At 39.8% G+C, this 16,105-nt stretch overlaps 1 protein-coding gene and 1 pseudogene across 19 annotated transcripts in view; one reads left to right on the plus strand and one right to left on the minus strand.

Moving 5' to 3' along the window:
* Nucleotides 1–3,923: 3,923 nt before the first annotated feature.
* Nucleotides 3,924–5,195, minus strand: LOC100973462 (large ribosomal subunit protein uL18-like; annotated as a pseudogene).
* Nucleotides 5,196–6,427: 1,232 nt separating this feature from the next.
* ZNF644 (zinc finger protein 644) overlaps nucleotides 6,428–16,105 on the plus strand; it is a 113,090-nt gene continuing 103,412 nt past the window's right edge. For 3 of the 19 annotated variants that reach the window (XM_034930845.3, XM_055116252.2, XM_034930892.3), the window contains exons 1-2: nucleotides 6,486–6,781; nucleotides 7,570–8,134. The gene's annotated coding sequence lies outside the window, so the exon portion shown is untranslated. Of the gene's footprint in view, nucleotides 7,083–7,268; nucleotides 7,499–7,569; nucleotides 8,135–8,530; nucleotides 8,789–16,105 lie in introns of those variants that run through there. The other 16 variants (XM_063606970.1, XM_063606996.1, XM_055116250.2 and 13 more) reach the window with 13 other exon arrangements.

A 16,105-nucleotide genomic window follows, 5' to 3' on the forward strand; every position in this document is an offset into this window, starting at 1 on the left:
TCAGCCCTGCACTAGGGGGCATGAGCTGGTGAGTAAGGAACAGGTTGAGTTTCAGCCTCCATTCACCTACTTGGCATCTTTGTACTGTGTACAAACTCCACAACTGTACATAGTGACCCTGTAGATTTTTCTCTGTAGTCTCTACAGTGACTATTATAAAGCCCAACACATATTAAGTGACACATTTAGAAAACAGTCCATAAAAGTAAAAGCTTAGACTAGAGACTCCAATAATGGCTTACTTAGTACCATATATATTCTAGATTGTTAGCTATGGCCATATTGGTGCCTGGCAATAAAATGGTGCTGCCATGTGGAATGCAGTTGTTTCCAGCAGAAGGCTCATCAGTAGCCACAGCAGATGGCTTGCCAAATCAGAGAGGGAATGAGGTAGCTAATAGGACCTGTTCCTAAGTACAAATGCCCCCTTAAGAGACTTTGCAGGCATTTTAAGGGTCCTGCAGTAAAAAGGGATGACAAAACCCAGTGAAATCTGGGTTACTTTATTTTTTATTTTTTGAGATGGAGTCTCACTCTGTTGCCCAGGCTGGAGTACAGTGGTGCAATCTCAGCTCATTGCAACCTCCACCTTCCGGGTTCAAGTGAGTCTCCTGCCTCAGCCTCCTGAGTAGCTGGGATTACAGGCGCCTGCTACCACACCTGGCTAATTTTTGTATTTTAGTAGAGAAAGGGTTTCACCATGTTGTCCAGGCTGGTCTCGAACTCCTGACCTCAGGTGATCTGTCCGCCTCGGCCTCCCATAGTGCTGGGATTACAGGCGTGAGCCACTGCACACAGCCAAGTCTGGGTTACTTTAGAAGCTAAGAATACATCTGTGGATGAACTATCCTCCAGTGTCCTGTATCCCTTGGGAACTTAGCTCAATTACGACAGCCTGATCAGAATATGAATTGAGGAAAATAAAGCTTGACATAGTTTTTGAACTTAGGCTGTGTAAGTACTGATGTAGTGGGGCAACTACTAAGTTGATGAAAGTCAATTTACCAAAACAGAAGTAAGGGAGTTTAAAAAAAGTCATGCAATTATCATATTCCATTAGATTCTAAGATACCACTGAAAGGTGTGCCCTTATTTTATGAACCCCTACGAAAGAAAAAACTGGTAATTACAAATTATGATTGTAAGACACAATTTGAAATGTTACAACATTTTTTTTAAAAGTCATAGAATTGATGAAATATGGATTATAAATACTTCATCTTCTTGTGGTTTGTATGTTATATATCTTAAAAGAAAGATTTTAACTCTTAAAAGAGTTATTGTCCTGGTGAAAGCAGACTAAACCGTCCAAGTTCCCTTGACAGGTACATCATCATGGCAGAGTGCAATTTGCTATCAAAGTTTCATGATACCATCTGCTGAGATCATATTCATCTAATTCTATGCTCATCAAGCAAGTAAATTGGTGTTCCTAGCATCCTTCTCTACAGAGAGGGAATGTGCTGACCAGTCTGCTTAGGTATTCCATTATGATTGGCAGTCAAAAATTTTACTGTAAATTAATATATCAGCATTTGATTTACTTATTAATCTCTTACGCATTTCATCAATCTGCGCTTGATCAACTCTGGTTCAACTGATTCTCAACCTGCAAAGCTAAGAGCCAAACTCCAGAGGAAAATGATACCACAGCATTATCATCACTAGGTGAAGCACCAATTGAACAATGAGCTGATCTCTTTCTTTGTCAACTTTAACACGCAAGTTGCACATGCACATGAACATGCAACTTTTGATCCATTCCACCACAAAATATTTGAGAGCTGAGTGTGTTCTATTTACCTTCACATCCTCCAGGGGGCATGCATAATGATATGCTGAGTAGAATAGCAAATGTGTTTCTGAATATTAGATATAATTTTCATTAAATATGTGTATACTAAATCTATTTTGTACTATGTTTTATGAGCCTTTGTTTTTAACTGAGATTTGGAGAACTTTATTATCTATTCCTTATGTCCTCCATTCCCTGGTAAATTGAGAGTTGATTGTACCTTTTTGTCTAGCTCTTTCTTTGAAGTATAAAAGCACTGCATTCATTCAACAGTATTTATTGAATAGCTTCAAGGAACTGTCTTCTTCATTTTTTTCTGACAGTGCCTAGTGCAGTACCTTGCATAGAGTAAACAATCAACGAATGTTGGTTGAACTGAACGGAATTATTTATCGCATACCTGCTATGTGTAAAGCTCTGTGCTCAGGTCAGCGTGGAACAAAAATAAATACAAAACTTGGTTTCTGTTTACATCATCTCTCTTTCTACTCCACACATCCTCCCTACCCCCACTCCAATGAACAAACATACTGAACTATTTGCAGTTCCACAAGAGTGACTTGCTTTACAGTTTTGGTATTAAGAGGTTGATCCAGAACTAGTGGGATACTGAGCAAAATCCAAACTTGATTTGACTTTATTACTAGTAGATTAATGTTTCATTTCTTTCTTTTTGCTTGGAATTATAAAGCATTGGAATGAGGAGAATTATTTGTTTTTATCCAACACTGAACTGCATTTTCTTTTTGAGCAAGTCATTTGAGACCACAACTTACTTTTATTTATTTATTTATTTATTTATTTATTTATTTATTTATTTTTGAGACGCAGTCTTGCTCTGTCACCCAGGCTGGAGTACAGGGGCGCGATCTCGGCTCACTGCAAGCTCCGCCTCCCGGGTTCACGCCATTCTCCTGCCTCAGCCTCCCAAGTAGCTGGGACTACAGGCGTCCGCCACCACGCCCGGCTAATTTCTTGTATTTTTAGTAGAGACAGGGTTTCACCGTGTTAGCCAGGGTGGTCTCGATCTCCTGACCTCGTGATCTGCCCACCTCGGCCTCCCAAAGTGCTGGGATTACAGGCATGAGCCACCGTGCCCGGCCACTTTATGTTTTTTATCAGGTAATTCCATTCACTGATAATCTGGTAATCACTAATAGATTCATACACTGTGTTAATATGGTCAGATTTTAACATATTAACAGTAGCCACATTATTAAAAAGTCAAAAAATAACATGCTGGTGAGGTTGCAGAGAAAAGAGAACACTAATATGCTGTTGGGAGTGTAAATTGGTTCAACTGTTGTGAAAAGCAGTGTGGCAATTTCTCAAAGAGTTGAAAACAGAACTACCATTTAACCCAGCAATCCTATTACTAGGTATATACCCAAAGGAATATAAATCATTCTACCATAAAGACACATGCATGTGTATGCTCACTGAAGTATCCCTCACAATAGCCAAGACTTGGAATTAACCTAAATGCCCATTAGTGGTAGACTGGATAAAGAAAATGTGGTATATATATACCATGGAATACTATGCAGCCATAAAAAGAATGAGATCATGTCCTTTGCAGGAACTTGGATGGAGCTGGAGGCCATTATTCTTAGCAAACTAATTCAGGAATAGAAAACCAAAGGCTGCATGTTCTCACTTATAAGTGGGAGCAAAATGATGAGAACACAGGGACACAAGGGAGGGAACAACACACACTAGGGCCCACCTGAGGGTGGATGGTGGGAGGAGGGAGAGGATCAGAAAAAAATAACTACTGGGTACCAGGCTAAGTATCTGAGTCATGAGATAATCTGTGCAAAACCCCAGTGACATGAGTTTACCTATATAGCAAACCTGCATATGTACTCCTGAACCTAAAATAAAAGTTTAAAAACAACAACAGCAACAAAAACCAGTAGCAGCATCTTGCTTTTTATTTCTTTAAAACATTTACCAGGTGTATTCATTGGAGCATCATTTTATTCACAATGTGTTATGAATTTTCTCCCAAACTGTTTTCCACATCTTGACTTTCATTCTCAACTGTGATTTCCTTAAATATTTTGGCACTGAGCCACATAACTTGTCTTTGGATTTTTTCAGTTGCCTGTATGTTTTTTTCTGTCCATAAGTTTATTGTCTTTATCTGAAAAATCCTCATAGAAAATTGTTTGGTTTAGCTCTCAGCAGCCTGCTCCTGAGCTCTGAGGAAGCTTGCCTTCTTTTGAGCTACCCAATCTTTCTTCTGAGCAAGGGACATTTTGGGTCGGTTCCACTTTTCTTTTTAACTTCTTTCTTGGGCTTCTTTTCACAGACTGGACTCTCTCGTATAGCAGCATGAGCTTTCTTACACATCTCTTCCATCATGTCTGGAGTTACACTGTTCTTCATGTATTGAGAGAACTGTTTCTTGTAATCATCTTCATCTTCTTCCATTAAGTAGCACATATAATCTGCAACATTGTGGCCCATGATGTGCTTCCTGTGTACTTCTGCATTAAATTTCTTGCTTTCAGAATCATAACCAGGGAATCATTTAGTACTGTGAGGGACAGACAAGCCTCCATGCACAGCTCCCTTCAGAGTGCCAAAAACTTTACTGCCAGTAGTAGTTCTGGCAAGGCCTGCATCCTAATTGCAGGTAAAGGCACCTGGCTGACCATCAATGCTTACCACATTGTAGTCATCGCCAGTTGCCTCCACTTGGCTTTCATAGATCTTGTCCATGTCAAACCTATTGAGAAGTCTGCGGTCCAGCAGCAGGTCAGTACAATACGCTGCAGCATAATTTGTCAGGTCAACCTTCACACCATATTTTGGCAGTTCGTGTACATATGCTGTGCAGACTATTATATCCCCCTCTATACAGGCATAAGCAATCTGACAAATGATATCTCTGTTCCACAAACTATCATCCTGTATTTGGGTGTGTTGTATTCATTTTTATCCTGTATCACCAAGTGTTTCTGAGCATAGTAATCAGTTTTACCCTCTCGTCGTCTTCTAAATTTCACTTGATATCTCTTAAAGTAGGCCTTATTCTTAATAACTTTTACAAACCCCATCCTGCAGAACAGAGACCCACATCTGCGGCTAGACAGAGAACTCACATGTATTTTTTTTTCTTTTCGCATTACCTTATTCAAGCTGTCTGTCATTATATTTTCTGCCATTCATAGAAGCTTTTGAGATCCATTTTGTACAGCGTTTCATCAACTATTACTACTTCTACTATTATAATTACTATGATTACTTTTACTGCTATTATGACTTCCACAGTATTACACTTCAGTTGCTGAGTTCTAGTGTAAAAAACAGCTTCATTAGTGAGACAAGTTTCTGATCATGGCTGAGTTCTGAATGATTCTATTTGCTTGTGTGATTTGTCTGCACATTAGTCAGTGGTATACATTAATAACAGTTATTTTCTTAGTAACTGCTTTTACAGTGATATAATGTAAGAATTTCCATAGTGCATAATATTTTGTAGTAAGTCCAATAGTAAACTGAGAATGTCCAATTTTAATGGATTCTGCAAACGAAATGATCCAAAGGGCACCCCTCCCCCATTGACTGCAAATATATACGTATTTATATTTTATTGTTTACACATTTGTGTAAATGAAGACAGGAGATTTGCATTTTAAAGAGCCCAAAGAACTGTATGACTTCGAGAAAATCACCTTACTTCTCTTTGTCTCATTGGGTTACAATGAAATCGAGCAAGTTAGAACAATGCCTGGTACACAGTAAGCACTCAAAAGTGTTAGCTATTAAGTAATGAAGCAATTAATGTGTTTAGTCAAATATTTGTTGTTTGGAATCTACGTTTGCTGTTGCTGAAGGCATCATTCTATAGGAAAAAGAATGTTTCTCATTCTTGTCAAATAAATGCAGTTATGGTATATTCTTCCGAATGTCAATAACATCTTGAGGGTTTGACAGTAATGACAGCTGTACAACTAAGGAAAACTTTTTTATTTTTAAATTTTTAAATGAGTAAACAGAGGTTCAGAGAAGCCAAATAATTAAGGCGGGACCAGTAGATTTCTCAAGAACTCTTGGTTAATCTTAAACATGTTAGCAGTTTCTCGTTGGCTCAGTCGAAAACCAAAAGAATAGCCCACTCAGTGTTTCTCTGCCCCCAGGATCCTGTGGTGAAGTCTTGTTAAAAATGAAAATTTCCAGAACCCTCTCGGGACTGATTCTCTGAAGGGTTAACCAGCATCTCACATGCTTCTTATATAACTTTAATTCGTAGAACCACGACACTTTCAGTAATGCAGGGAGAGAGTATCCTCAGAGAGTCAAACTGGAGCAAACCTCGGCCACCTTTCAGGGCAGGCTGTCCGGGTAACTGAGATGTCACACTTGATGCTTTGCCTGGCCATCAAGCAACTCCCAACAATCTGCCCCCTTAAGATCCTAAAACCTTCCCTCTGCCATTACTCCACAGTTGTGATTGGCAAATATTGCTGTTTTCCTCAACAAGAGGAAAATAACAGAGATTTTTGCACGCTCGTGATCGTGGAACTCAAACCTGGGCCTGTTCCACCTTAAAGGGCCTAGGCATGCCTAGTGCTTGGGTCTTGCAGAGTTTGGGCACCACCATATTTGGAGCGTGCCTACTTTGGGGCGGGAACCTCCTTGGGAGTGATTAGGTCAGCGCTGGGGGAGGTGACCTTGTTTGGTTTCTGGCACCCGAGAACAGTGGTGCACTGTTTCCGCTGCCCCCGTTTGTCTAATTGGCCCAGACGCTCCACCAGCGCGAAGCTTCCCGGGAGCTCCTCGCTGGCCACCCCCGCGGCCCGCAGCCCGGCAGAGGCGGGAAAGCAGCGCGCCTGCGCCGTGGGAACCGGGGCTGGAGGCGAAAAGCGGGGAGCGGAGGGGGGCCGCTGGAGCCGAGTAGCGTACAGAGCGGCGTGTGACGCGGGGACGCCGCGCGCTCCCAACGTCGCCCCGGTTTGACGCACACGGCACCAAACTGTGAGTTTCAGGGGTTATTTGGTCAGATTCGCTGGGACCCGAGTGGGTTTCGGGCCTCTGGGCTGTGGCAGCGGCGGGACTGAGGGTGGCGGAAGAACTTGGGGGACCCGGCCTCCGGCTCTCGGGCCCGGGGAGCTACGCCCTAGGCTGGGTCCCAGCCATCCAAAAGGACGCATTTTGCCGCACAGGCTAAGATGGCGGCGGCGGCCAAGGAGGCGGAGTTGGTGCTACACAAGGAGCCCGGGCCCCGGGTTCGGGGAGGCGGCGGCCGCGGCGGTCGCTGGGGGCCACGGAGCCTGAGGTGAGCGGCGGCCGCCGCCGCGGGGCGGGACTCGGCGGGGGGATGGGGGGGGGGCTTTCCGCTGCGGCGTCGGAGGATCCGGTAGCGGACACAAAGGGGCTGAGCTGGGCACTAGACTTGGGGGTTTTGTTTAGTCACATGAAGCCGAGCAGCCAGTGAGCAGTAGGGGGAAGGGGCCGAGATCAGGCGGCTTGGGGAGCCTGGCGGTCGCCATTGCAATGCACTGAGTAACGGGGCGGGCCGAGAGCAGTCACCAACCCCTCTCGTTGAGGCTGCTCGGTTGTGGCCAGAAACGCTGGCTCTGGCATTAACTGTCTACACCCCTCCCCTTATTTGGGACAGGACCGCATAGCCCTCTCCTCCCCCCGTCCTGCAAGATCTTATGCGGCTAGGTGCCTGGGAAGTAACAGCAAGAGGTAAATCGCTCGAAGTGTTTGGGTTGCCAGGGGCTTGGTGGGTGTCCAGCTAAAGCTTTTTGCCTCTCCAGGTCTGATTCTCTGGCCTTTGTGTCCCTGGGAAGTTACTCTGCCAGAGGAAAGCAGGTGTGCTCCACTTCTCCCGTGAACCTGAAGATGAGTTGTCCCAGACTCTTCTCAGTGATTGGAAACTTAGGTGGTGGAGCTAAAGGTTACTTGTTACGAGACTTCTACAGACAACTCTTGTTGGGATCCATCTATGGTTTAGCAACATTAGTGGAAAAGTTTTCTTGAATATTGACTTTGAATATAAAAACGTTTATATTTAGACTTCAGATTTTGTGTGATCATCAAACTCAACGAGGGGATAAACATAATTGGGGGCGAATGATGGTTTTGTCTTGTTAATAATTTCAACAGAAGTATCACAACACCGCCGACTATCCTGTCCAGTCCTGACTAATTCCACGCTTGTTGCATCTGGATGGTAGATTTGTTTTAATTGTGTATTCCCTCCCTGCAGTAGTTTGCTTTAGTTGTAAACATTTTTTGGTCCCATGAGAAGGAAAACATTTCAAAAAATAGACAAAGTTTCTCAAAGAAAGGAAACCTGGCTGTTTGCCTTCAGTGGCATGTGTAAGTATCTAGGGAACTTGATGGCAGTAATCTTGCATTTTGGTAGGCTTGCTAAGAAAAACCTCGTTTTTATAATAAGGCTGTAATCTAGCCTAGACATTTTAATTGGTGAAGCATAAAGCTTGATTAGTATTAATGCAGTGGTATGTATTGCTTTTAAAAGTCTTACAATTTCTAGCAAATTAAAGTTATACTGCAATTATATCATACTTTGTGTTGGTATTAACTCATGAAGTACAAAATTTTGAAACACCTAATGTTTTGTGTTGGCAATTAACAGAATTCCTTGGTTGGAGGGATATTTAAACACATTAGATCACTGTGTAGATCTCTGTGTTCAAACTGAAATTTGAATTTTTCAACATTAGTTAACTTTCATTTCCTTGTTCTTTTCAGATATATATTTTCTCTTTTTTTAGCTTCTAATACAGAACAGTCTTGTATTAATGAATAGGAAATGCATTAACATTAGCAAATGTATTCCTGGATCATAAAGTTTTACAGTGGAAGAAATATCAAAGAACAACTGCTCTTACCCTCCTCTTTTACAATATATTGAGGACCAGAGATGATTAAGTTAGTGGCATAATGGAAAATTGCCTTTCAGCCTCTACCCATTGCTGTTTGTATTTGTCATATTGCTGGGATGAGAAGGTGAATATCTACAACTAATGGTTAAAAAAACAAGGGAATGTTATTGAGAATACTTGTTAATTAAATATTGTTAGGTTCATGAGAACTTCTGTGACAATAAGTTAAAAACTTTCATATTGGCCTGGCACGGTGGCTCACGCCTGTAATCCCAGCACTTTGGGAGGCTGAGGCGAGCAGATCACGAGGTCAAGAGATCGAGACCATCCTGGCTAACATGGTGAAACCCCGTCTCTACTAAAAATGTAAAAATTTCCTGGGCGTGGTGGTGCCTATAGTCCCAGCTACTCGGGAGGCTGAGGCAGGAGAATCACTTGAACCCGGAAGGCAGAGGTTGCAGTGAGCTGAGATCGTGCCACTGCACTCCAGTCTGGTGACCCAGCGAGACTACATCTCAAAACAAAAAAACAAAAAAACTTTCATATTCTGTGGTAACTTGGTTTTTAAAGTGACTTTCAGTGAAACAAAATCAGGTACAAAATACAGAAATATCAGATAGTTTCAGAGCAATGTTGCTTTTGAATTTTAAGGTTTTCCAAATGCAGTCTTGACCCAGAAATTGAAAAATTAAAAAACAACAACCAGGGACTTGATAAATTTCTTTGAAAGTTTGAAATAACTGCTGTTATTGCCAGTTACTATGTAGGAAAAGAAATGAGATCAATGCTGAAAATAATGGTGTCTTTCATTTTGTAATAGTGTTTTGGTTGGATAAACGAATGTGCCACTCAGAATGTTCCCTTTCTTTAAAACAACTTTTTAAGACTACTACTTCTACTGAGTGGTACCTCTAAGGTCTGTTAGGAAATTGAACAAGTAGTGACAGTCATTTATGGTGGGACCCTATAGTGATCTTTAACTTCTTTGAATGTCAGATTTAGCAAAAAGTTAAATTGTTTTAAGGTTTTAAAAGTTTTTATGGGTCATATAAGGTGCTTTTAAATTACTGATTTTTGTAAGTTGATAAGCTGTTTTATAATTTTCAACATTATGTGAGTGGATTTACTTACACTTTCATTTTGTGAAAATTAGAGTCACTTTCAGGTTATTTGTAGTTATAAAGTGGTCTGTCACCTGCCAACCTTAAACATTTTCCAGTTTTAGTTTGTCATTCAAGTTATAAGAGTGTTTTGGTTGAATTGAGACTGTTAATGGGTAGCAGGAGGAGAAAAGAAAGTTTCAAAGAGAATAGAAGTGGTGGGATGTCTGCAATCTAGAGAAAGGTCAGGTCCATTTTTTTTCTGTCATCCTAAATACTGTTTTTTAGTGTTACTTATTTAGACCATTTTCTCAAGATGTGATTCTGGAAGGAAAAGTGAGTCTTATTCTTGGGAAGGCTTTTCAGTCAGGTCTTAAGACGATTGTAGCTTGCAGCAAATGGAGAAATTGGCATGTTGAGTTATCTAACCCTGATTTTATAGAGCACTTGTTTTAGCCATTTTTTAAACTGTTTTCTAAATGTTTTAAATTAGTAACCTTGTAAAATAAAACGAGAATGAAGAGTGGATACTGTAATAGTATGGATACATATTCAAATGAGCTTTTATTTACACTTATTAATCTTTCTGGTAGAGAGAATGTCTATTTCGTATATGGAGAATCTGTAAATATTGAGTAAAGTTGTCAGGTATAGCATTAACTGAAGCAGTTCTAGAAGTGGTGTTTTTGATTCAGGTTTATTAGAGGGAAATAAATAGCTGCTGTTAATAGTGCAAGCCGTTTACACCACTGAGTTTTGGGAGATTTGAGAATCATGGAACTGATGCTAGCACTAGCTCACCCTGCTGGTTGGCTAAAAGATTTCTCCTCTTCCCGTTAAGAAACAAACATGAAGATCACAGGAGACCCAGAGGGTAGTAAGACTCTAAATTAAATTCTATCTTTCTTCAGGGAGAGGAAGTTTCCATGAAAAAGGTGTTTTCTTGTCTCTAAGGCCTTAGTTGCTGCATTATAATTTTTTTTGCAGATCTGCCAAGTTGAACCATGGAGTTACTATCCTTTCTTTCTTTTTGGTTGGGGGACGGAGTCTCGGTCTGTTTCCCAGGCGCGGGTGCAGTGGTGCAATCTTGGCTCACTGCAACCTCCGCCTCTCAGGTTCAAGTGATTCTCCTGTCTCAGCCTCTCAAGTAGCTGGGATTACGGGCGCCGGCCACCACACCTGGCTAATGTTTGTATTTTTAGTAGAGATGGGGTTTCATCATGTTGGCCAGGCTGGTCTCGAACTCCTGACCTCAGGTGATTCACCCGCCTTGGCCTCCCAAAGTGCTGGGATTACAGGCGTGAGCCACCGCACCTGGCAGGAGTTACTATCCTTTTTGAACTTCCTGGGAACTCTTATGTGATTATGGAAAGTTAGTATATTTTTATTCTTTTACTTTCAAGATAAGAAATCCTTTGACAATTGAGAGATGTTAGGAAGAAAAACAGCCCTGTGAGAGTAACTTTCCAGGAGGAAAAAAGCAGAGGATTTCAAGAGTAAGAGGAGGAGGAGCCTGCCAGGGCAGAAGTAGCAGCAGTGCACACTTCTCTTGGTTGGGAGAAAGTGAGACTGGATTAAGATTAGCGTTTCTGAGAGATTTTCTTTCCCCTCTCCTACTAATCTTGGCCCTACCTCTTCTGTCTGCTAGCTGTGGTCTTCCCATTTCATTTGGAATCCTTTGAACTGAGATTTTGTAAGTAAAAATAAAGATAAAATGATTTGTTCCTTGAAACTTAATTCTGTTAGCCTAGATTTTGGTAGAATTGAAGCTGGGTTAGAGTGATGAAGGCAGATTTTATGTGTTAATCCTTTTGGTATGTATATCTTTTTTTTAAGTTGAAAATACAGCTTTTAAAAGAGTTTATATAGGCCGGGTGTGGAGGCTCACACCTGTAATCCCAGCACTTTGGGAGGCCGAGGTGGGTGGATCACTTGAGGTCAGGAGTTTGAGACCAGCCTGGTCAACATGATGAAACCCTGTCTCTACCAAAAATACAAAAATTAGCTGGGCATGGTGGCACGTGCCTGTAGTCCCAGCTACTTGGGAGGCCGAGGCAGGAGAATCACTTGAACCCAGGAGGCAGAGGCTTCAGTGAGCAGAGATGCCGTGCCACTGCACTCTAGCCTGGGTGACAGAGTGAGACCCTGTCTCAAACAAAAAAGACTTTGTACAAACTCTAGAAACATAAGTATATTTTGAGCCAAATAGACAACTGAAAATTAAAAATACCTAATAAAATGTTGATTAAAATTCTTTACACTTTACAAAGCATGTTTACCTGTAGTCTATCAATTATTTTATCTAATTTTTTGAAAAGATTAATATTTTACTTAAAAGTATCTCTTTCATTAGTTTCTTGAGGAAGATATTAAATACAGTCATGTGCAGCATAATGATGTTCTTTGGTCAATAGTGGACTGCATTTACGATGGTGGTCCCATAAGATTATAATACTGTATTTTTACTGTATTTTATGTTCTATGTTTAGATACACAAATACTAAACAGTTATGTTACAATTTTGTGTGGTATTCAGTACAATAACATGCTTTACAGGAGCATGTTGTAGCCTAGGAACAATAGGCTATACCAAGTAGCCTAGGTGTGTAAGTAGGCTCTACCATCTAGGTTTGTTTGAGTACACTTTGTGATGTTTGCACAGTGACCAAATTGCCTAAGAATGCATCTCTCAGAATGTACATCCATGCTTAAGTGATGTATGACTGTAAAACTAGTACTTTCAGAGCACCATTTATTGGGGAGGAGAGGGGTAATTCCCAATTTATTGTTGGTTTGTGAAAGTGGGTAAAAGGCTTCACAGAGTTGGAATTAATTGCCTTTTGTTTACTACTGACTCACCAAATACTTTACACACAGACACACACACACATAGAATCACAATTGCAATTGTAATTATGCATATATAAAGAGGCAGGATATGATAAAGTTTAAAAGTGTAAGCCTTGAAGTAAAATTGACAGGGTTCAGATTTAGCTGTGTGAGCACTAGGCAAGTGGAATTAGTAATTACCATCTTCAAAGAGGTTTAGGGTTGATATTACATAATTCATGTAAAGTCCTTAGCTTTCTGGCATACAATGCTGAGTAAAGTAAGTGTTACCTGTTAGAGTAATAATAGTTATTATTACCATTGTTTAATTATTCTTTCTACATTAACTTGAGATTTTCACCTGTGAGTGATTTGCAGTTGTATACTTTTGCTAATGTCCCATTTTAAGCCATGCTGATAAAGACAAGGTTGTTATAGAGGAAGTGAGAGGTAGGCATCAAAGTGTGCCTTCTCTGATTCTAGCAGCAGAATCTTATAACCAGGTTAAATATTTCAGGAATGCATTCCCAGCACTGTCAGCAGATGAGTAGATACACTTGGGAATGAGTACATTTTAATGAAGTTATTTCCCAGCCAGTGCATTGGTTTGTCTTTGTTATAACATGCTGAATTTCTTCACTCTCCTTTCAATTTTTGACTGTGAGGCCATGTGGTGACCATTAGTAGAGAGAAGAAGGTGAGTGGCTATGCGTATTTGTAATGTACGTATAAACCCAAGATGAGAGTGAGGAGTGGCTGGTAGGTAGCTAGATTGAGGAGGGTGGAATATAATCTTTTCATTGGATAGTCTGAGTTGGGAATTTCCCAAACAGCATTTCCTTTTGCTGTTTTCCTCTCCACATTTTGTTTTGTATATGTCTGTGCTGGTATGGTGTTAAAGTTATCAGTTCCCCCTCTTTAATTTTCTTTCTACCACCAACCTCCTCCTAGCACAAACACGGATTTTAAGCTTATAAGCAAATTTGTCAAAGACAGCTAGTAAAAATAATTTTAGGTTCATTTGAGGAGGGGTACTAGTATGAAATTGTAAGTTTTTCATTTATGCTTGAAAAATACAGCAATTTGGAAACTGAGGGAGGGGAAGTCACCCATAATCTTATTACCATTATATAATTATTAGTATTAAAGACAGATGACATTAATTAAGCGTCTATTATATTCTTTTAATAATCCTGTGATGTATATATTCCCACTTTACATGTGAGGAAACACATCCACTTAATAATGGAGTAGCCAAGTTTGAACCTAGGTATATCTTGAGAAGGTCTAGAGAGGAGACCTTTCTGTTCTACCTTCCTGTTCTTCTTACATATATATCCTTTTACCTAGTTGTTACACAATTTGTAAGTTTCATCTCCTAGTTTTAAAACTTAGCATTATAAAAACATTTTTCTCCCTCCCCTTATTTCAAGTGGTGTCGTATTGCTCTCATTGTCTATTCATACCACCATATAAAGGCTCTTTGTCTTGGCTGCTGGACATTGGTACAATGATGTTGACCAAAATGGATGCTGCCCTTTACTGAGTGACTAAGATGAAAAAAATCAGGCTTAATCAGAACGAATACTTTATGGGATTTGGATTGCTACAGGTTTAATCATGCTATCTATCCTTGCTGGTGGGACATTTGACTTAGAATTGTATATAAGTAAAATATAGATGACAAATTGTATAATTTATAGCTATCTGAAAACAACTTTTTTTTTATATTTGAACACTTTGAAATGCCTTACACTTCCTTGTTAAAAATCTTAAAGGGATATTAAAATCAAATGGCACTTAAAACTTATCTAGTTACTATTAGTAATTCCTAATATAATATTTAATTCATAAAAGAAAAAAGCTTAATGTTGAATTCTGGCACTCATCGGGAAGATGACATTATATGTTAAGAGATAATTTGTGGGGCATAGTAACTATAGTTAATATTGCATACTTGAAAGTTGCTAGGAGAGTACATTTTAAGTGTTCACACCACAAAATATAACTATGTGAGGTAATGCATGTGTTAATTAGCTAGATTTAACCATTGCATAATTTATATGTATTTCAAAATGTGTTGTACACCATAAATATATACAATTTGTATTTATCAGTTTAAGAAGAAGAAGAAGAAAAAGGTAATTTGTGGGCATTTATAAATAGATTGTATAGGTCAGCACTGCTCAATAGAAATATAAGTTGAGCCACAAATGCAATTTTAGATTTTCTATAGCCACATCAAAAAATAAAATAAATAGTTGAAATTTTATTAATGGATTTTTATTTAACCCAGTATCTAAATACTATTATTTCATCATATAAACATGATTGAACTATTTTACATTTTTTCTTTTTTTAACCGTGTTAAGTCTTCAAAATCTGTTAGTATTACATACTTAAAGCACATCTCAATTCAGACTAGCCAGACTTCAGGTATTCAGTAGCCACATGAGGTTACTGTATTGGACAGTACAATTACAGACAGTAAGTCCTATGGTGTATAGGGAAAGAATAACATAGAAATTGAACTGAACCGTAAAGGATGGCTGAGAACAGAAAATGCTTGAGAAGAATATTCCCATAAAGAAGTGATAGGAATTAAAACAGCAAATACAGTTTGATACCAGGTAATAGAGTGGCTTGAATCCAGTTTAGGGAATGTGGGTTGGGGTGTGTGTGTGTGTGTGTGTGTGTGTGTGTGTGTGTGTGTGTGTGAGAGAGAGAGAGAGAGATTGGGAATATATATTGGAGGGTGCCTAATTCGTGTCTCATACATGAGCACTTGATAAATACTGAATTAACTGGGTGCATTGGCTCACGCCTGTAATCCCAGCACTATGGGAGGCTGAGGTGGGCAGATCGCCTGAGGTCAGGAGTTTGAGACCAGCTTGGCCAATATGATGAAATATCCCGTCTCTACTGAAAATACAAAAATTAGCCGGGCATGGTGGCGTGCACCTATAATGCCACCTACTTGGGAGGCTGAGGCAGGAGAATTGCTTAAACTTGAGAGGCGGAGGTTGCAGTAAGCCAAGATCATGCCACTGCATCCCCACCTGGGCGACAGAGTGAGACTCAGTCTCCAAAAAACAAAAGAAAAAAGATAAATATGGAATTAATATTTAGAGAGAATTAATATGACACTACAGAAAATGCTGGAAAAAACATCCTAACAAAGCCTTGTGGATCTTCAAAAGGGAAAGTGTTTCATTTAGGGAATATTGATGTTCTATGATTAATAATATGATGGAGATAAAGAAGGATGAGAATTGAGAAAAGGTTTTTAGATTTAGCTATTAATTGGTTACTTGTTTTTAAGTATTTTTTTTTAGGTATAACATACAGTGAAGTGCACAAATCTTAAGTACAACTCAGTGAATTTATACATATAAGTATACCTAGGTAACTCCCAGGTAGTGGGAGGTACTGGGTTACACCTGGGGAGAAGAGGATGTGAAAAAAGCACAGACATGAGAATTGTGGAATGCAAGCATTTTCCGTGATTAGAG

The sequence above is a fragment of the Pan paniscus genome, chromosome 1, assembly GCF_029289425.2.
Source record: "Pan paniscus chromosome 1, NHGRI_mPanPan1-v2.0_pri, whole genome shotgun sequence".
Lineage (NCBI taxonomy): Eukaryota > Metazoa > Chordata > Mammalia > Primates > Hominidae > Pan > Pan paniscus.